The 21,576-nt window shown below is 40.8% G+C and overlaps 1 long non-coding RNA gene across 1 annotated transcript; it reads right to left on the bottom strand.

Annotated features, from left to right (window-relative positions):
* Positions 1 to 12,252: 12,252 nt before the first annotated feature.
* LOC117551835 lies at positions 12,253 to 20,820 on the bottom strand. Its single transcript, XR_004569857.1, has 2 exons — positions 20,719 to 20,820; positions 12,253 to 14,346 (listed from the first exon to the last, which is right to left on the bottom strand). It is a non-coding gene; the product is annotated as an uncharacterized LOC117551835 (long non-coding RNA).
* Positions 20,821 to 21,576: the final 756 nt, after the last annotated feature.

Below are 21,576 nucleotides of genomic sequence, written 5' to 3' on the forward strand. Positions count from 1 at the left end.
TCGTTTAGTGGTTTTGCAAATAATTAACCACTCTCTGTTTTTGTACCATTCTGCGTTGAAGTACCTTCTCTTTGCTCAAATAATCTACTAGCGGTCTCCTTTTTTCCGACAGTTAGCTGTACAGCTTTACCCGCCTCAATGTCCCAACAACAAACCTCCATGCAGTCGGAATCAGCCTGTTTCGGTTCAACGGCGGCGGCGGTTTTGACAGTTTCTGCGGCCGCAGAGGTGCTGCTTTTGGGTTCATCTGGCTTCGCTGATTGATGAAGGTCCAGGCTCCGGAGATGTGGATGTCAGGGATGTGACCTTCCAGTTGTTCAATTTAAGTTTAGATGGACTGTATTTAGTTTTCTTCTGCGCTGGTTCTTCTGACATGTTTGCAAGTGTATATATTATTTCTAGGTTAACGGCTGACACACACACACAGAACAACGTAACAAATAAAGTAAACAACGTAACAAATAAACAAATCTAAGCTTTGTTATTGGTTGTAATTTACATGGATACATTTGAATGGTGTGACAATGTCCTATTTGATTGGGTTAAAATGTACATATTATTCCTGTTATGTCTGCCTGCTTTATTTTACCTTATGCAAAGTGACCAGCTCCATCGAAATCAATCACATTGACCCGAAGACACATTTTGATTACATTACACGTCACTTGTTAGACGCTTTTATTCAAAGCGACTTACATACTCAATACTGTGGGCAATCCCCACGGGAGCAATTTGGGGTGAAGTGTCTTGCCCAGGGACACAACGACATGCTGACTGCAGTGGGGTTTGAACCTGTGACCTCCTGATCCGAATACAAACTCACAACCCACTGCACCACACACCTCCCCTAGATTCCTAGCTTTCTAATGATATCAGAATTGTTTTTGTAGGCTACTCCAAATATTAAGCACAATATGTCACATTATATAATGACTGTTACAGAGTCATCATTTTGAGAAAAAGGCCTTTAAAGTGTTCTCTTCTCTGGAATCCATCGATCTGATTGATTATTAGCGGAGGAAATGATCAAAATACTACGGAGGGAAGATATTTTCATTTGGATTACTGCACTCACGAGAAACACCGGCTGTTGTTATGCCTGTTGTGACGTTAAGTTACTCCGTTCTCCGCTTGTAATTATGCCGAAGCTTCAAAGTTGTATTTATCATCTGAATTTGCCGAAACAAGTTTAATAATAATACTGTGACGTCGTCAGAGTATTCACAGATTGACCTTGGAGTAGGAACAGGCAGTTGAAATACTGCAATATAGAAGAAGTTAGGAAGGGTGTATTTACAGTATTTCCTTAATCCCTTAGATCAGGGTTCTCCAACACGTGGATCGCGAGCTACCGGTAGCTCGCGGGCAGCTTTTCAGTAGCTCGCCGCTCGCGGTTCACAGACTGTGTAGAAAAAATCCGACTACAATAAATGCACCTGAATCAGTCCGTGTCGCTGCGGCTCAGACACACATGGATTTATGTTTTTTTTAAATACTCGCGTTAGCACCATGTCAGGTTTTTGGTGGATTTAATCAAGTCTTGGATTGCAGAGTATGAATGTCCTCTTGCTATTTTCAGTTGATAAATACTAAAGTTTGTGAAGGCAGGCAGGCTTCCGCGATCACCGTCTCCTCTGTTCCTCCAAACCCCGCCCCCCTCCCTAAAATAATGAGTGACAGGCTGATAGTAACCTGATAGAAACTTTATTATTCACTTAGTCACTGATTGAGATATGATGAAGCTAACTTAAACTCATACATTCATGGGATTTATGTAACAGTGAGACAGAGAATGTAAGTGTGCACCCACATGCAGTATTTTAGTTTTTATATGCTGTTGTAAATACTTCTGTTGTCTGTTGTGTTCAGACTCAAGTCATGTTTGTGATGCCACATTCAGTGTCCTTTTTTTAACAGAAGACCGTTGCTAGAAGCTTTAGCTAGACTGCAGAAGTATTAGTTTTAGTTTTTTACAATTGATTTATTATGGTTAATAATTTCATGTCAAGACGAAGGAAAAGAAGAAGATGGCTGAACTGTTCAGTGTCAATCCTGTGGAGATGGAGGTTATACATCTCCAAAATCATGTTCAGCTTAACGGCCCGTCCACACAGCGGCGTCCGTTGACGCTTCACCATTCACTTTGAATGGGGTGACGTCACTTTGCAACTTAGCGTTGCTGGCGTGGCTCGCTGCAAAAGTTGAGCAATGTTCAACTTTTGACGCCTCGGCAGAAGCGTCAGCCAATCGAATCATATGCCAGTACAAGCTCTAGCCAATCAAACCGCTGCTTGTGTGTCAGGGGCGGGAGATTCATGTGATTGGTTGTTGGTCGAGTTTCAGACACGCCCGCCGGCAAGCGTCAACGCACGCCGCTGTGTGGACGGGCCGTAACGGTACGTCCACACTGCAGCTTTAACAAATCTTCAACCGCTTCCAACGCTTCTCTGCCCATTGACTTTGAATGGGGATGACGTCACTTTGCCTCGCTTGTCACCGAACTGCATTGTCGGGGAGCGAAGCGAAGATTTCCAGGATTTCCAGGATTTTCAGGATTAAAAAGTTGAGCAATGTTCTACTTTTGAAGCTGAACTGGAAGCGTCAGCCAATCAAATCCCGTTTATGCAAATCTGACAGTAGAAGCGCTAGCCAATCAAACCGCGTGGAAGCAGGGAGAGCCAGACCGCAGTTCATTTCCTCATATTTCAAACGAGAAATTACGGTAGCAAATCACCCGGTTCTTTACGACCAGAACTATTAATGGGATACATACAAACCGGAGGAACCAGGCATGGAGGGAGGTGGCAGAGACAGTGGGTGAAACTGGTAGGTTTTCGCCTGTTTGGGGAGTTTATATATATATATATATATTGCTCGCATAAAATCCCCGGGGTTTTTTGCTTTGTATGTCGGGGCGGGAGATTCATGTCATTGGTTGTTGGTCTCGTTGCTCGCAAAAAATCCCCAAGCTTTCAGACACGCCCAGCTCCAAGATTTTCAAGATTTTTGAAAAGCTGCAGTGTGGACGTACCGTAAGTCTCAGCAAAACTCACAACATTTCTGGAGCCTTGTAGACCCAGAAAACTATAAGAGCATTCACCAAGCAGCACTGAAAATGTCTGCTTTATTTGGCTCTACACACCTTTGTGAAGCAGCTTTTTCTGACATGAATGTCATGAAATCTAAATACAGAACAAGACTGATTGATGAACATTTAAGTGACTCTATAGTGAGTGAACCTAAGTGGGTACACTCCAGCATACACCTCTATGGTGCAGTGCCAGTCATCTCACAAACTGTGAAAATTATTATTATTTTGCACATGTGCCATAAGATGCTTGTAAGGTGGTGATTAAGGTTATGTATTTACTATGAGGGCCATAATAAGAAGTGAAAAAATTGTCTTTTTTTCTTGGACATTTTTGTGAATTGTCAGTGATGTTTACTATGTGGGCCATAATAGTATGTGAGCAATTGTCGTTGTAGTGGCAATAACTCCCTATGAGTTAGCTGCTGAGAGGCTAAAAAATGCTCTTTGCTGTGACGCGTTCCATGTAAGAGTCCATAGTCATTTGTAGTCCATGGTGTTTAATAAAGACGAAAACAAACAATATACAACTCCAGACCTGACGGTCAACAGAAAGTATCGGAGCAAATTCACCCTCTTCCTACATCATATCCTCCCAACCGGCATCCAACAGGTGACTAAATACCAATAAACCACATCCACGTAACCATTGCCGGAAGTGATAAACAATAAGAATTAAACGCGATGCAAACAGACATACAAGATAATAATACAAATAATAAGTAAGGCAAAAACAAGCATTTTGGCTCCTACAGTCGTTTTATTGGACCTTGATGTGAAGTTAAGATTTTTGATAAGCTTTAGGTATTGCAATTTCACATGTGTACAAAAGTAGCTTAATTCAACTGATGAGTGCAATGTGAATAAATGTAAGCGATGTGATGGAAGTAGCTCTTGGCCACTTTCATTTTTTCAAAGTAGCTCTCAGATGAAGAAAGGTTGGAGACCCCTGCCTGAGATGAATTTCCCAAAACACTAACCTCATTCTCTAGATTATCGAGATATTGAATAACATTTTGCATCATTTCCACAAATCTTGCAGCCCTAGTCAAAACCAATCATACTTTTTTCAATCATCTATGTACACTTCCCCACTTGCACTTAATTTTGGGAACTACACTATAATGGGACATTGTAATGTATTGTTAATCTTTATATACTGTGTTCACGAAACTGAGGCTGGCCATTTTCATCCACCGCCACAGCAGTTGTAGGTGGAATGGGCTCCAGAAATCCATTGAACACAGCCTCTCTGTCATGGAAGATATTCTCATAATTCAGCAGGAGGTCAGAAATGTATTTTGGGCCTAAACCATTCAAAGCTTTATAAACCAGCAGCAGTATTTTTGAAATATATTCTTTGACACACAGGAAGCCAGTGCAAAGACTTCAGAACCGGAGTGATGTGATCCACTTTCTTAGTGTCAGTGAGGACTCGAGCAGCAGCGTTCTGAATCAGCTGCAGCTTTCTAATAGATTGTTTAGTGAGACCTGCAAAGACACCATTACATGCATTATATGCATCCAAAGCAATATTAGTAAGTGATACTTATACCAAATATACATTCACTCGTTAGCCACATTTACTGCTGCAAATACGTTCAAACATGCTGTCGACGTAAAGCAGTGGCAACTATGCCACCATTTCAGCTGACTCTTTCTCAGAAATACTGTCACAAAACATCCATATATTTCATTGCTAGGTTGATGCTTAGCTAAGCTAACTATGAAACACTTTAACTGACAGGACTCAGGATCAACTGGGTAGCAGTAAGGTAGCTTCTAGCTTCATGTCGAACACTGACAGTAAGTCAACATTTCCCAGAGAGCTTTCTTTGAAATCACCAGGTAACGCTAAAAAACACAACATTTAGATTGTATGACAAAGTAGCTATAGCTACTTGCTAACGGTTTAGCTTACCCGCGCGATTCAAAGTAACGTCAACGTAGCTATAATTTATGCTTTGCTTACATGTTGACATAACTTGTACGTTTACTGACATTTACATAGCTTGTTCACCTGGCTCAGGTGGTGGCTCTGGAGTTGTTGTGTGAGCCACTAAAATCACAGCCCATTCATTTGGCCTTTCTTTCATGCTGTGCAAAGAAAAAGCAACCTCTTAATCCAGATATCTTACCATGACTCGCGCATGCATGCATGCACGTGCACGGTGTGGCATGACCACCAAAACAGAAAGATATGGACACAAGATTTGTGCAAATGTATTTAGTTTCCTATCCATGAGGACATGATTTAAGTGGGTGGGGACCTAACCTCTTCTCCGGGGGGGAATATTTGTTTTTAAAATTGAAGTAAAAAACATCAATCTGGTGCACTTTGAGAGCAACATTAGGAGATCTATGGATACATCTCTCAACACCCATATGAAACAGAACTATTTTATTTTTATTTATGGATATTTTACAAATCACTCCCCTTTCAAACTGTATTCTTGTTTATTAACAACTTTTTTTTACTGTCATATATAATGTTATACCTGTTAAATGTATTCTCTTATTTTTTTACAACTAATGATCATATAAAGATGTGCCTTTACCTCACTGGTTGGAGAAAAAGCTTCTTATATTCGATAGCATAGCTAGCTAACCAGATGCTAATAACAACAAAGTTATTGACTGTATGATCAGTATGACAGATGAACAGATCGCCACTGAGCTTACAACTAAAGGCACAGCCACGCACAAACTGCGGCATGTGTACCGCTCCTTATCTGAAGTGCCGGAGCCGCGTTCTGGGGCTCTCCGTCACGTGAAGAGCAGCTGATTTGAAAAGAGAAAGTGGAGAGACGGCTGAGTAACAGCAGTGCAGAATCGCTGTATAGTTTAAATCTCCTAACAATGTTGTCCATTTTAGACAAAGTCTTATTATATTTACAGCCCTTAATAACGTTCATTTTCTGGGCTCAATATGTGTCTTGGCCGTTTTCGTTGTGATCGCTAAATTCACCTTGTTTATAATATTATCACCGTTCCAAGCAAACGAGGGCTTTTGTTTTGAAATCACTTCCGAGAGTTTCGCCCCGCCCCTCGCTCCAATGACCATTAGACCATTTAGTAAGGTAAAACAACAAAAACAAAAAGGCCTCTCAGACGCTCTTCCGCTAACTTGTGCAATAAAGAAAAACAAATGGACCGTAGATACACGGATTAGGGCGACACCATCTGGTCACAACTTTAAATATTTGACCATGTTTATGTGCAAATTAAGAACTCTCATTGGTTCAGAACCTTTTTCCTTAAGTGAGACTCTTTTCTTTTCTGACTTCATGGGTATTTGACTTTATATTAAATACATAACAATAAGAGTTCAGAAAATCTAATACACTTCACTATGAATCCAGAACAATACAACTGCAGGAGTATGGATACAGCGAGATGTTTGCATTCATTTTGAGCCGATTAGGGCAGAATCTAGCAGAGTGGATTGTGCTGTTCATCCTATGTAATCTATATGTAAAGAAAACAGTCTAAATATTTAAGATAAAGCTGTGAAACAATATCAATAATTGTCACCAACAATGTAAGGAAGTTCTAATATCTTAAGAGAAGAGCTTGATTATTAAAAAATAAAAATACAAACTCTTTTGGCTCCTTCCTGTCTGGGTCTTTCTTGGCTTTGCTATCTTCTAGCTCTATTCAGGTTTTTGGAGTTTTTTTCTAGCTCTATCCCTGATGATTTTCAGAGCCTGAAGGCTCTATGCGGACTATCTTCTGGTTCTCCTCTGGATGCATCCACTATCTCTTGTCTCTGTCCAGTCAATTACACTTGTGTTACTGGAACAGGTAAAGCATTCAACAGATACTTTCAGCATTATCGGAGCACGAAGTGGAAGCTTGGATGAAACACAGCAGACTTCTAAACAATGAACACCCGCAACTTGGAATAACTAAAGTTGGGTTTTATGCGTTCTAATATTGCAATGCAAACCCATGATGTAATGACAGTAATTAAGAATAATTGAGTCATTGAATGCTCATTTCAGCAGATTTAATCAAACAAAACACAAACATATTGGACATGGCCTTAAGACTGTAACCTCTTCACATTCTGTTGAAATAGTCAATTACTAGCCTTATCTCACACATTGCTGTTTTGAATCTCTAATATGTGGATGACAGTTGAACTGCATGATGTAACATTTATGCCATCTGCTGGAAAGAAGACGTATTGCTCTGTTGGCGTTGTTTAGACAACAAAAACAGAATGAAGCTCTCATTTCATCAACAATCTTTGAGTACAGACACCGTCCTGCAGAGAGCACACAACCCAATGTATTCCCTTACCAACACACTTGGTCTTTTTAAACGATTACCCCATTTAAATATTTTGTCACAAACTTTGCAGATCTATCTTTCCTCTCCTGTGTGGATTCTCATGTGTGACTTTAAATGTCCACTCCGTGAAAAAACGTTCTTACAGACTGTACAGCTGAATGGTTTCTCTCCTGTGTGGATTATCGCGTGGTCCTTTAAACTTCCACTATGTGAAAAAGCTTTCTTACAGACTGAGCAGCTGAATGGTTTCTCTCCTGTGTGGACTCTCATGTGTGACTTTAAATGTCCACTCCGTGAAAAAGCTTTCTTACAGACTGAGCAGCTGTGTGGTATCTCTCCTGTGTGGATTATCATGTGGTCCTTTAAACTTCCACTATGTGAAAAAGCTTTCTTACAGACTGTACAGGTGAATGGTTTCTCTCCTGTGTGGACTCTCATGTGTCTCTTTAAATGTCCACTCCGTGAAAAACCTTTCTTACAGACTGAGCAGCTGTGTGGTATCTCTCCTGTGTGGATTATCATGTGTTCCTTTAAACTTACACTATGTGAAAAAGCTTTCTTACAGACTGAGCAGCTGAATGGTTTCTCTCCTGTGTGGATTCTCATGTGTGACTTTAAATTTCCACCATGTGAAAAAGATTTCTTACAGACTGAGCAGCTGTGTGGTATCTCTCCTGTGTGGATTATCATGTGTTTCTTTAAACTTACACTATGTGAAAAAGATTTCTTACAGACTGAGCAGCTGAATGGTTTCTCTCCTGTGTGGACTCTCATGTGTGTCTTTAAATTTCCTCTCTGTGGAAAAGCTTTCTTACAGACTGAGCAGCTGAATGGTTTCTTTTCAGCACTACGTTGTGGATCACTGACAGATTCATGTCTATTTTTCAGTGAGTTTGAGCCTGAGGCAGGTTCTCTGGTCTCTTTCCAATCAGCACTGTCTTCAGTGTCAGGTTCAGAAGAGTCTCCAGTGTCAGGTCCAGAAGAGTCTCCAGTGTCAGGTTCAGAAGAGTCTCCAGTGTCAGGTTCAGAAGAGTCTCCAGCCTCAGGTTCAGAAGAGTCTTCAGTGTGGTCCTCAGTCTTTGGTTGTAAACTGCTCTCTGGATCCGAGTTCCTGGCTGGTTCTGATCCTCGACAGTCCTCTCCATCAACTTCTGATTTCATGTGTTCAGTTTGTCTTTGATGAGGCTGAGAGGACTGAGGTTTCTCTTCATCATCTTCACTCTTCACAGGGTCAGGAGTGAAAGTGGACTTGGTGATATCAGCCTCCTCCAGCTCCTGAAGCTGCTCTCCCTCCTGTTCCAGCTTAATATGTGGGGGGGGCTCTGGGTCCTCCTGGTCCAGACTGGTGCTGCACTCCTGCTGGTCAGGGAGAACCTCTTCTTTAACCACCACCAGCTGCTGGACGTCTGCAGGAAACAGGAAACACAGTCAGAAGAAACAGTTAAGTGTTAGCATTTAAAACCTCATCACCATTACAATGGGAGACATTTTGCAGCCCTAATGAATGCCTTAGTTTTTATATTTTCACATTATCTTTCTTATTCCCACCTATTGTGTATTTGTGTTGGCTCAAGTCACCTCATGTAGCCCAGCCCCTTTCCACTTCCAGTTCAAAATGTAAAAGGGTTTTTTCTTCTGGCGTAGCACTAGCCGCAATGTAAACAAGGAATTGTATTTGGGATCGTTCACAGATACACTACGCCTACAGTATAGAATGAAAATACTTTGTTACAAAGTAAAATCCTGCATTCAAACCTTATTTAAGTAAAAGTATGCAAGTATTAACAGAACATTTGACGGCACCTTCCTATGTAACAGTAATGATGGTGCAGTAAAACGTTCCCTGTCAGTGTTTAATTTATGTTGTTTCTTGATTATTTTGTATGTTGCATTTTACTGCTGTACATGTTCAAATATGCGCTTTTATAAATGATTATGGATGAGGGAACCTGCTAAATGTTCAAATATGTGTTTTTTATATAGAGTACCAGTCAAAGGTTTGGACACCTTCTCATTCAATGTTTTTTGCTTATTTTAATTTGTTTCTACTTTGTAGATTAACACTGAAGACATCACAACTATGAAAGAACACATATGTAATTAACTAGTTAATAAAAAAGTGTTAACAAATCAAGAATATGATTTTTATTTTCGATTCTTCAAAGTAGCCCCTTTTGCCTTGATGACAGCTTTACACACTCTTGGCTTCTCTCAGTCAGCTTCATGAGGTCGTCACCTGGAATGGTTTTCTATTAACACTTGTGCCTTGTCAAGAGTCAATGTGTGGAATGACTTGCGTTCTGAATGTGTTTGAGACCATCAGTTGTGTTGTGCAGAGGTAGAGTTAGTGCACAGTGGAAAGCCCTATTTGACTGCTGTTGTAATCCATATTATAGCAAGAACGACTCAACTCAGTAAAGAGAAGCGACCGTCCATCATCACTTTAAGAAATGAAGGCCAGTCGATCCGGAAAATGTCAAGAACTTTAAATGTATCCTCAAGTGCAGTCGCAAAAACCATGGAACGCTATGATGAGACTCTCATGAGGACCCCCCGGGAAAGGAAGAGCAAGAGTTACTTATACTTTACTGGTGTCACTGTTGGTGATTTATTCAGAGTTCAAGTCACCCTTAACCAGCATGGCTAACACAGCATTCTGCAGTAGCCAGCAAAATATAAATCATATTCTGGATTTGTTAACACTTTTTTGTTAACTAGATAATTCCAGTTAAAGGTGGGGTAGGTAATTTTTAGAAACCGGTTGGAGATACACTTTGTTATATTTCATGGAATGCCCTTAACATCCCGATAGCAATGAATATCTGAAGTGCTTTGACAAAAGTCCATAAACAAATATCATCTGTGGAAGCCGTAGTACTCTAAAAAGCACGACCAATCATCTGCGCCGGCCGGGCTAAAATAACTGGATGGCCGACCTGCCTGTCAGCCTTCCATCTGTGCACACACTTATCTCGTGCCCTCATTGGTCATGTGCGCGTTCGTGTGTGTTGGAGGAGGGGCTCTGTAAGGAAGTGGCAGATTTTTCCAGTTGTGTATTTTCAAATTATAGCGCACTCAAGCTGGTTTCTCCAAAATTACCTACCCCACCTTTAATGTGTTATTTTATAGTTTTGATGTCTTCAGTATAAATCTAGAAAGTAGAACCAATTTAAATAAATAAAAAACTTCGAAAGAGAAGATGTGTCCAAACTTTTGACTGCGTCTAATACTAGTGTATATCTCTCTCAAAATATATATATACAGAATATATTATAAATACATGTTGGCAATAATTGATTGATTGATGAGATTTTACATTAATTTATATTAATGTTTTAATTACTTAATGACCTTTGTACTAGTTCCCCTATTCTTTATCAAGTAACATTTTAGATGTGTTTAATTTATTATTGAACATATTTATTAGAGATGCTCTGATCGCCAATTTTGGGGCCGATCGCTAATCGCCGGAATCAGTATCGGCCGATACCGATCACCGATGATCGAGTGAGCGGGGCCTATGGGGATCTTCCATTTAAAGTGATGTTTAAAACTCAGTTAATGGGGCTCATTCACTGGAGCTTCCACAAACAACAACCAACATAATTATTACATTCAAATGAAGTACATTATTCAAGTTTACATTAACTGTGGATAATAACACGGGAGAAATGAGCAGAAGTGCTCTCTCTCTCTCCCCCTCTCTCTCTCCTGACAGCCTGCACTGAAATAAACGACTTGTAGGATTTACTTGATTAAATCTTAGCAAGTATTTGCACTTAATTTTTTAAGTATATTTTACTGCTGTAATATCAAGTAGAACTTACTTTCCAGTATCAAGTAAGATGTACTTATCACCAGACGTAACATTTGTGAAAATATTAAGTAAATCTTACTTAATAATGTTTAAGTTACACGTTATATTTATTTGAACTAATTAAGTAAAGTCTAATTATTTTCTTCATGGACAGAAACATCACTGTTATCAAATTATTAAGTAAATATTATGTATCTGTAATAGTTATTGTTATGAAGTAAATAAGTAGATTTTATTACATTACATTGCATTTAGCTGACGTTTTGATCCAAAGCGACTTACAATAAGTGCGTTCGACCAACAAAATACAACTTGAAGAAAACAGAATCATATAAGTACATCAGGCTTCATAGAGCAAAAACATTTCAAGTGCTACTCAACTGGCTTTAGATAAGCCAGCCCTTTATTAGTATATAAGTGCTTTGTTAATAGTTCTATCGCTCGAAGTGGAGTCGAAAGAGATGAGTTTTCAGTCTGCGCCGGAAGTTGTGTAAGCTATCTGCTGTCCTGATGTCAATGGGGAGCTCATTCCACCATTTTGGAGCCAGGACAGCAAACCCACGTGTTTTCGCTGATGGGAACTTGGGTCCCCCTCGCAGCGAGGGCGCAACGAGTCGTTTGGCTGATGCAGAGCGTAGTGCACGCGCTGGGGTGTACGGTTTAACCATGTCCTGGATGTAGGAAGGGCCAGATCCATTCGCAGCATGGTACGCAAGTACCAGTGTCTTGAAGTGGATTCTAGCAGTTACCGGAAGCCAGTGAAGGGAGCGGAGGAGCGGAGTGGTGTGAGAGAATTTAGGAAGGTTGAAGACCAAACGAGCCGCTGCATTCTGGATGAGCTGCAGAGGTCGGATGGCACATGCAGGTAGACCAGCCAGGAGGGAGTTTTATCATATTTTTTTTCTGTTTAAAATGTTGAATTAATCATTTGTTTCAAGTTATATTACTCACTTTAAATTATGTAATTGTTACTCATTTAGTTTTGAAAAATGTTACCTAATAAATGTAATAATCTATGCATTTAATATAGATTGAGCACAAATCACACAACTAAAATACAATAAAACTTTATTTTGTCAACAATTCAATCACTATTAACCGACAACATTAACATTATAATAATATTAACTTATCAAAAAATATATAAAATAAAAATATCACTGCCACAAAACAAATCTCCTCCATCATAGATTTGGAGTGGTGCTTTCTAAACATTCAATACAAACGTTTATTTACCTAAGGAGGGGGGGGAAACATATAATAGAATATGAATAGACGGCAACAACTGTAATCCGTGTGAGAGAGAGAAAGAGGGAGAAATGTTTATACTGAGAAAGAAAAAAATGGCAGAGGGGGGAGACAGAGATTGATACAGCTCCCTGAAACTGAGCAATTGCAACATGGACAGTGGACGGTACATATGAAGAAGTCAGTTGGGATGTACGATCCAAGATTGTTTTTTGCCATGTCTTTAAGACAGCAGGTTCACCTTCAAAGCTTGTACTTTTGGGGTCAGCTTAATCCCATCCAGTCCGAGAAAAAGTTTCTGGAACACCTCAAAAGTGTAGCGCAGTGTTGGGGGGTATGCCAGGGTTAAGGCATAAATCAGCCCCATAAGCAGCGTGCATGGCTCGGCAGTACTGCCGCATCCTGGCATCATCTCTCTGCCTTCAAGCAGGAGGGCTGCATCCACTGGATCCTCTCCATTGGCACCATGGACAACCAGGATCTTCAGGACGTGTTCAGTTGCATCACTGCGGCGTCCTCCTGCATACAATTTACAAGAAAAATGAAGTGAGAAACATAGAATGCTTGAATCATTCAAAGTGACTTCATTATCAGGGCAGAATCAACACATGTGCTAAAGACCATCATTAACTCTGAGACCCTAGGGCCCTAATCCGGGCCGGACAATTGTACGGCCCGGATAGAGTAAAGAGTAAAGATCTCTAGAGTAAAGATGATATCATATGAAACTAGGATCTGAGGAATCCATTGGTGCCTTGTCCAACCCATGTCATGCTGGTCAGCAAAGAGGCTAAATAACGCTGCAAAGATAGGCAACATTTTGACGAGGGGAAAATGACATGACCATATTCAAAGGGGTAATCCTCTGACCTTTAAGCTCAAGATATCTGAATGAAAATGTGTTCTCTGGAACCTTCTTTAGGTGCATGGGAGTGTTTTTTTTAAATTATCTGGTAAATTACAGTTCATGTTAGCTAGCTAACAGCACGGTGAATGATGTGGCGAGTATTTTAGATAATAAACAGAGTTGTGCAGCTCTATTTATTGACCTTTCAAAAGCGTTTGACACCGTCGATCATCACATCTTAACATATCTAAAACATAATCTCTCAACTTTGTGAGCTAATGCACAGAAACGTTAACATGATTCAAGCAAACAAGAATCAGGCTATTATGCACAAAGACACATATATTATCATAAGTCTTAAACAGAGAGACAATAACTTACCAACACTTCTTTTTCCAGCCATGTAGCTCCTCCGACAGCCTTCAAAGTGCAAACCCAACTGAACCGTCGTCCAAAATCGCCGGTATCTTGTTTTGTCAAGACGCGCGGATTCAAACAGCTACTATGGTTTTAGATTAACATTTACTTAATATTTTAAGGTTTATGAGCAGTGACTATTGTTACGACCCGTCCCCCTACCAAGTGGTAGTGGCTCGTCGGAAGACCCGTAACATAAAAACAAACCACGCCAAACACAGAATATCGTTAACGACGGGCATTTATTGTCAGCACAGTCGTAACTTACATGTCTACCGGCAAAACGGAACCAAGTCTGGAGGACGGCAAAAAACAAACAAAAAGGAAGAAGGGGGCCTGGGCCAGCCACACCATGGGCCGTAGGACCCAGCCTCCCTCCTCTAACACAACCTACTGGGAAAAAAACAAAGCCGCGAAAAATCCTAAACTAACATCCTCCAGAGTTCACACAATATAAGACAGCAAAAGAATAATGGATCCACACGTGGGGTGAGAGGAAATCCACGGATATAATCCCTCGGTATCAGGACAGGAAAAGAGACCTCTTCTCCTCCAGCTTCTCCTTTTAAAGTCCCCAGCTGAATGTCATTAGGACACCTGGGGGAGGCGGAGCCAGGGGCGGACCAGGTGTACCTGCAGAGAGACAGAGAAAAGCAACACAAGCACATAACACTATAAATCATTTAAATAGTATATATTACTGGTGCACGATAATTATCCGCCCGATAATTATCGGTCCGATATTAGGAATTATGACGTCATCCCGATAAACCCGATACAAGTATTAATAGCCCCGATAATATACAATATATTTTTTGGGTAAAAAAAAGAAAAAATACTGCGGTGTGGGTGGATTGGGATGAGGGGCGCTTGTTTTTCACTCGGCTCCTCCCGTTTTGCCAGTACTGTGGTATTAGTGGTTTAGGAAGAGGGGAGTTTTTCACAAATCCAGCGCTCCCTAACTCATGCCTGGCTGTGACGTAAATGGTGTGCGGCCGTGAAGCCAGGACAGTAAACAAACATGTCGTCGGTAGTATGGGACTATTTCAAAGTTTCAGAGTTAGATAGTTCGCTTGCTATTTGTATTAACAAATGCAGAAGTTCCACGAGGAGGGAAAAAGGCAACGAGCTATAATACTTCCAACCTGATTAGTCACCTGAAACATCGCTACGATGGTGTGTTAAAAGCGTACGAAGACACCTGCGCTGCTAAACTAGCGGCGAATCCAAAGCCAGCTGCAAAGGCACCGGGGCTTTTACCTATCGACGAGGCTTTTGAAAAAGGCAAGAAGTTTGCCAGAGACGACCCCAGGGTTAGTTTTGTTCATAGTAGTAATGCTCATGTCCTTTGCTCACTACTAGTCTTTTTTTACCACCAGGTGTGCAAAAACTACAGGTACATTTAATATATATATATATATATATATTATATTATTATCGGTTATCAGTATCGGTCTTGAGAAGCAGGAAGTTATCGATATCGGTTTCAAAAAACCAATATCGTGCATCCCTAGTATATATATAATAAAACGTACTCCTCCCACACTGTAAATGTATTACATAAATAAAAGGTGTATAGATTTAAAATGTTCTAGTTCTTTGTGAATCTTGATATTACCATGTAAAAAGTACGACTTAATTAAATGTATTTTACTACACCAAAAAGTCAGTTTTTTGTGTGTGTCAGTATCTCATGCAGCTCACTGATCCAGTAATGAGTGACCCGACAGTGAAGAATAAACATATATTTAGCTTGTTCCAGAGGTAGATGAAATAAGTAAGTGTGTTAGGTCTAACTCTTACGGCCCGTCCACACAGCGGCGTGCGTTTAAGCTTGGCGGTGGGCATGTCTGAAGCTTGGGGAGTTCTCGCGAGCAACGCGACCAACAACCAATCACATGAATCTCCCGCACCCGACATACAGTTTACGAAGTAAACTGGATATAAACTCCGCAAACAGGCGAAAACCAACCAGTTTCACCCACTATCTCTGCCACCTCCCTCCATGCCTGGCTCCTCCGGTTTTTATCCCGGTAGGTGAACAAGACCGGGTGATTCCCTACCGCTATGATTAATTTCTCCTCCATTTTGTGGAATATGAGGAAATGACCTAAGGTGTGTCTCTCCCAGCATACACGTGGTTTGATTGGCTAGCGCTTGTATTGGCAGATTTGCATAAACGGGATTTGATTGGCTGACGCTTCCACCGAAGCTTCAGAAGCTTCAAAAGTTGAACATTTCTCAACTTTTGCAGCGAGCCACGCCAGCAAAGCTCCGCTTCCCACAATGCAGTTCGGCAAAAAGTGAAGTCACCCCATTCAAGTGAATGGTGAAGCTTTCAACGCATGCCGCCGTGTGGACGGGCCGTTAGTGTGTGTTTCGCTCCGCTCACCGGTCCGTCACAGCGGGTGGAGCTGCAGGATTTCTGCTTCACACACGTTGCAGAGGCTACCGCTATTTTGTTGTCCTTTTCGGACACCTTAAAATACTGCCAGACTGGTGAAGCCATTTTGGTGAGCTTGTTTTGAGAAAAGTGTCATGTATTTTACGTCATCATTTTACATCATGCGATCGGCTCTGGCGATCGGCATTTTTAGAGAGCCCGATCGATCGGTAGAGAGTGGCCGATCGATCGGAGCATCCCTAACAAGTATTTTTTTTTTGTTGCTTTTACACATTTAAAAAGAAAAGGTGAATAACGAAGCACATTAAAACTAAAGTATCAATGTATGTCACATTTAACCAACTAGTGCCCACATGCATGGGACATATTTAAATCAGTACATTAAATGGCATATTATTCAATGTATGTATTTTTATAAATATCAATTCAAATTCAAAACCTTTATTTATCCAGGTAAAATCCCATTGAGATCAATTATCTCTTTTTCAAGGGAGACCTACAGCAGTAGGTTCCACAAGAAGACATACAAACTAGGGCCGGGACTCGATTAAAAAAATGAATCTAATTAATTAGAGGCTTTGTAATTAATTAATTGAAATTAATCGCATTTTGAATCACATATAAATATTTGACCTGAGAACAGTGAGAAGCAATTTTGTTCACATGGATTTTAGTAAACCATTAGGCGCATTCACACCGCAGTACTTTTCCCACAAAGGTTCATGAGAACTTAATTCATGAGAACTCTTTGAACCTGGGGGTGGATTAGGCAAATGAAGCCGCTGACGTCACTTTTTCTTCTTCTGCTTTGGTTTTACTGGCAGGCCGCAAACCACTTCACGGCGTATACTGCCGCCCAAAGTCCCCGGCCGGAAGTCCCCGGAGTTGGGGACTGGCTTCAGTAGAAGCTGCTGGGAGTCCCAGCAGCCTTCCGAGTAAATCGCCAGAACACCGACACCTCCTCATCTCCACCGCTCCCATGTTTTATTTTGTGTTGCCATAAGTTAGTCTCTCTGCGTTTCTGTAATGGGCTAATGCTAATAATGCTAATGCGAGGATAATAAAATGGCAGCTTCACAAAACTTTTTGGGAGTTTTACGGGGCGTGGTTTGCAATCCGCCCAGCCAATCAGACATATAGCTCTTTTCTCACAAAAGAGCCGTACGAAAGTCCCTGCTCTCTAGCAGCTCTCTGCTCTCTAGCAGGGACTTTCGTGGGGGTAAAAAGGTTCTCATGAACTAATTTTAGTACCGGCTCTTTTTGGTGTGAACGCGATAAAAGAGGCTAACGTCCACACTAGCTTCCACGCTAGCTGCTATATGTTTTGCATTGAGGTGATACTTGAGGCTTGATGTGCTGCGGTGATATGCAAATTCCTTTTTGCATAATTTGCACACAACCGTGCTCTTATCGACGCTTCCATCCGTCCGTTTTTTAAAAACAACATTTCCCACTGTTGTTCACTGTGGTTTGTTGTTGTCTGAAGTCATGAACGTTAGTTGGTGCTCCAGTATAATCGGTACGCCTGAAACTCATCCAGTGAGAAACGTTCCGCGGTGCAAAAATAAGTGCGATTAAAATGCGTTAATTTTTTTAACGCGTTAATTTTTGTGTAATTAATTAATCTTAATTAACGCGTTAAAGTCCCGGCCCTAATAAAAACATAAACAACAGAACAACAAAAGGACATCATACAGCAAAATGTACAGGGATTACAATTTACATATCTAACCACATGTACAGGTACCAACAGCATCTGATTTTGTAGCATCCAACCGAGCTTTAAAAACATGTAGTGGTACTAGCTTGGTAATTTTCCATTCCTTTTGCAGACTGTTCCATGTTAGTGGAGCTGCACATCTAAAAGCTTTCTTCCCTAAGACAGTCCTAGCACTTGGCACATTTAATAAAACCACAGCATGCGATCTCAGGAAGTACTTTCAATTCGCAGAGAGATCAGGGAGCAGATATAAGATGGTAGTTTATCCAACATGGCTTTGTAAATGAAAAAGTACCAGTGACTGAGCCTCCGTACAGTAAGTGATGGCAAAACCTTCTTGGTATACAGGGTACAGTGATGCGTAAGTGCTTTACAATTTGTCAGAAATCTCAGTGCACTGTGATACGCAGCATCTAACTTGCTCAGGTAATTGGCAGGTGCATTCATATATAACAAATCACCATAATCCAGCACAGGTAAAAAGGTCACAGTGACTAGCCTTTTCCTGGCCTCAAGCGAGAAACAGGACTTATTTCTGTAAAAGAAACCTAGCCTAACCCTCAGCTTTTTAAGCAGGTTATTTACATGAAATTTAAAAGTGAGACAGTCATCAAGCCAGATACCCAACTATTTGTAACAGGTAACCACTTCAAGTTGTATTCCTTACGTAGTTACAATATCCAAAGCAGTCTCTGGTGTATTTTTAGCTTTAGAAAAGAGCATTACCTTGGTTTTATCCACATTTAAAAGAAGCTTAAGCTCAGAGAGCTGAGCCTGAATAATGTTAAAAACAGTCTGTAATTTAACAACAGCCTCGTTAATCGAGGGACCTGCACAGTACTTACTACATAAAAATGTAAGGTAGCTTCATTCACATTTTCACCTTTCAACTGTTGATGTAGATGGAGAAAAAAAATTGACCTAAAACTGAACCTTGTGGTACACCATTTGCAATGTTCAACCACTCAGAAGACAGCCCATCAAAGTGAACACATTGGGACCTTTCAGAGAGGTAGTTCACAAACCAACCCACTGCATGGCTGGATATGCCAATACTGACCAGCCTCTGCTTCAAAATGTGATGATCGACGGTATCAAAAGCTTTGGATAGGTCAACAAATAGAGCTGCACAACTCTGCTTATTATCTAAAATACTCGTAATATCATTTACCACTTTCATTGTGGCAGTGATGGTGCTATGTTGCTTTCTGAAGCCTGACTGATGTTTAGACAGGATGTCATTGTTACATAAAAACACCTTTACCTGCTCACTCACTAAGCGTTCAAGAACCTTGGCCAGAACTGACAATTTAGAGATTGGCCTATAGTTATTTAATAAGGTGGCCTCCCCTCCTTTTAGCAAAGGCAGGACATAAGCTGACTTCCATACTTTTGGGATTTTGTTGGTGCTGAGGGAGAGGTTAAAAAGAGTAGTAAGAGGTGGAGCAATAAAATCTGCAGCTATCTTTAAAAAGAAAGGTTCTACGTTGTCCGGGCCAGCCGGTTTCTTATGATCTAGCTTGGTTAAGACTTCCCGAACAACATCAACAGTAAAAGGAGTAAAACTGAAAGGGTTTTCCAGACCACATTGTTCTGAGTCACCGACTGTGGTGTTCACAGAAGCAGAATTAGAAACAGAATGAAACAGAGAGTCACAGGACACAAAGTGCTCATTAAAACAATTTAGTATGGTGGCCCTGTCCGATATAGAGCCAGATGCTGTGGTAAGGCACGGAGGTAGCTCATTACGGATATCACCGGTGGATATCGATTTTATGGCTTTCCAGAATTGTCTAGGGTTGTTCAGGTTCTTTGTGATAACTGACAGATAGTACTTAGATTTAGCACTTTTGACATTTGAAGTGAAGCTATTTCTTAGCTGCCTAAAACGCAGTCATTCTACCTCTGAGCCTGATTTCCTAGCCTTTGCCCAGGCCTTGTTTCTCTCATGTAGGATACTAGATAATTCAGCAGAAAACCAAGGATTGTCTCGTCCCTTCACTCTAAATTTACGCAGGGGTGCATGTCTATCTATAATTTCCATAAAACCAAGATAAAAATAAGACCATGCGGTTTCTACATCAGCACACAGATCGATGTTCCCCAATCAAACCCAAACAGATCATGCACAAAACCCTGCTCCACAAAATGTTTTGTATCTCTCTTAATGATAATGCGAGGTTTAACCTTTTGGACCTCAGTGTCCCTAATTGTTGCTACAACACAGTGATCACTCAGATCATTTGCAAATACTCCAACAGATGAATATTTATGGGGAACATTAGTTAAAATGAGATCAATTAGGGAGGATTTATTAGGGGACTTAATGTTAGGGCGAGTAGGACTGTCAACAATCTGAGTAACATTTAAAGAGATACAAAGGTTTTTAAAATCCTCTGACACTGCAGTTAACCAGTCCCAGTTAAAATCTCCAAGTAGCACTATTTCCTTGTAGTCTAGTTGTGATAAAAGATTTTCTAGTGAAGACAAGGAGTCTTTGACAGCTGAGGGGGGTCTGTAACAACTCACTACCATGACCTGTTGACCCTTTGCCTCTTCTATATTTATGGCTAAAAATTCAAATTGCTTACTGATAGATTTGGGGCTAATATATTTATTTTGGTAGGTTTGTTCTTCCGTAATTCATTTAAATTATTATAATAAAGTACATGTGTATAATAATACTTACATAATTTAACTTACGATATGAATGCAGTACTTTTACTTGTAATGGAGTATTTTCACAGTGTGGTGTTTGTACTTTTACTTCAGGATGTACTGCCTGCAGCAAGTGCTGATAAAGGATCTAAAGTGTTATTAATGTGATAATAAAGTGCTACTGAAGAGTGTAAAGTGTTAATTAAGGGTAAAGGGAACAGACCTGCTCTGTGGATCCGAAGCTGAGGCTGTAAAACAGCGTCCAGTAGTTTCTGGAGTCTCTTGTTCTCCTCTTTGGAAAGAAACAGCTCCTCCTCGAGCTCTGCTATTGTTTGTTCAAACAGAGCAAATATCTCTTCATTAGCAGCAGTGAGTCGCTGCTTCTTCAACGACAGCAGCATTTGGACTTTACTCATGTTTCCTAGATCACCTTTTCCTGCAGACTCCGTTAAACACACCGTTTCTCTCTCCGTCAAACTCTCAATCTGACTAGTGTTGCTAACGTGTTTCCAGCTAGCATGCTAAGCTAGCTCCTGTAGGCGAAGGTAAACGCTCCAGAAAAAAGAGCACACAGTCCATTCGGAGGTTTATCCAGACACACAGATGATGGATCAGTAGAGCTGGAGCTCACACACACTTTCTCAGGAACACACAGAGAGAACCGTAGCGACGAGACGCGGCATGGATCCAGGTTCTTCTTCTTCTTCTTTTTCTTCTTCTTCTTTTTCTTCTTCTTCTCTCGGTTTTTGGCAGATTGCAAACAGCTTTAAGGTGCATACCGCCACCTACTGTACAAGAGAGTATATCACCATATCATCCTATCACCACTTGTGGAATTATACCATTGTGTTGTTTACGTTGTTTTAAATTCTTCCAATCAATCCTGTTCCACTCAAATACTTAAGAATGGCCTTCCTGGTAGCTCTTACCCCCTCACCTTCTGTTCCCAGTGTCTCCATCAGGCTCCACTCCCTTCCTGGTAGCTCTTACCCCCTCACCTTCTGTTCCCAGTGTCTCCATCAGGCTCCACTCCCTTCCTGGTAGCTCTTACCCCCTCACCTTCTGTTCCCAGTGTCCCCAT

This window comes from Gymnodraco acuticeps, unplaced genomic scaffold, assembly GCF_902827175.1.
Source record: "Gymnodraco acuticeps unplaced genomic scaffold, fGymAcu1.1, whole genome shotgun sequence".
In the NCBI taxonomy this organism is placed as follows: Eukaryota; Metazoa; Chordata; class Actinopteri; order Perciformes; family Bathydraconidae; genus Gymnodraco; species Gymnodraco acuticeps.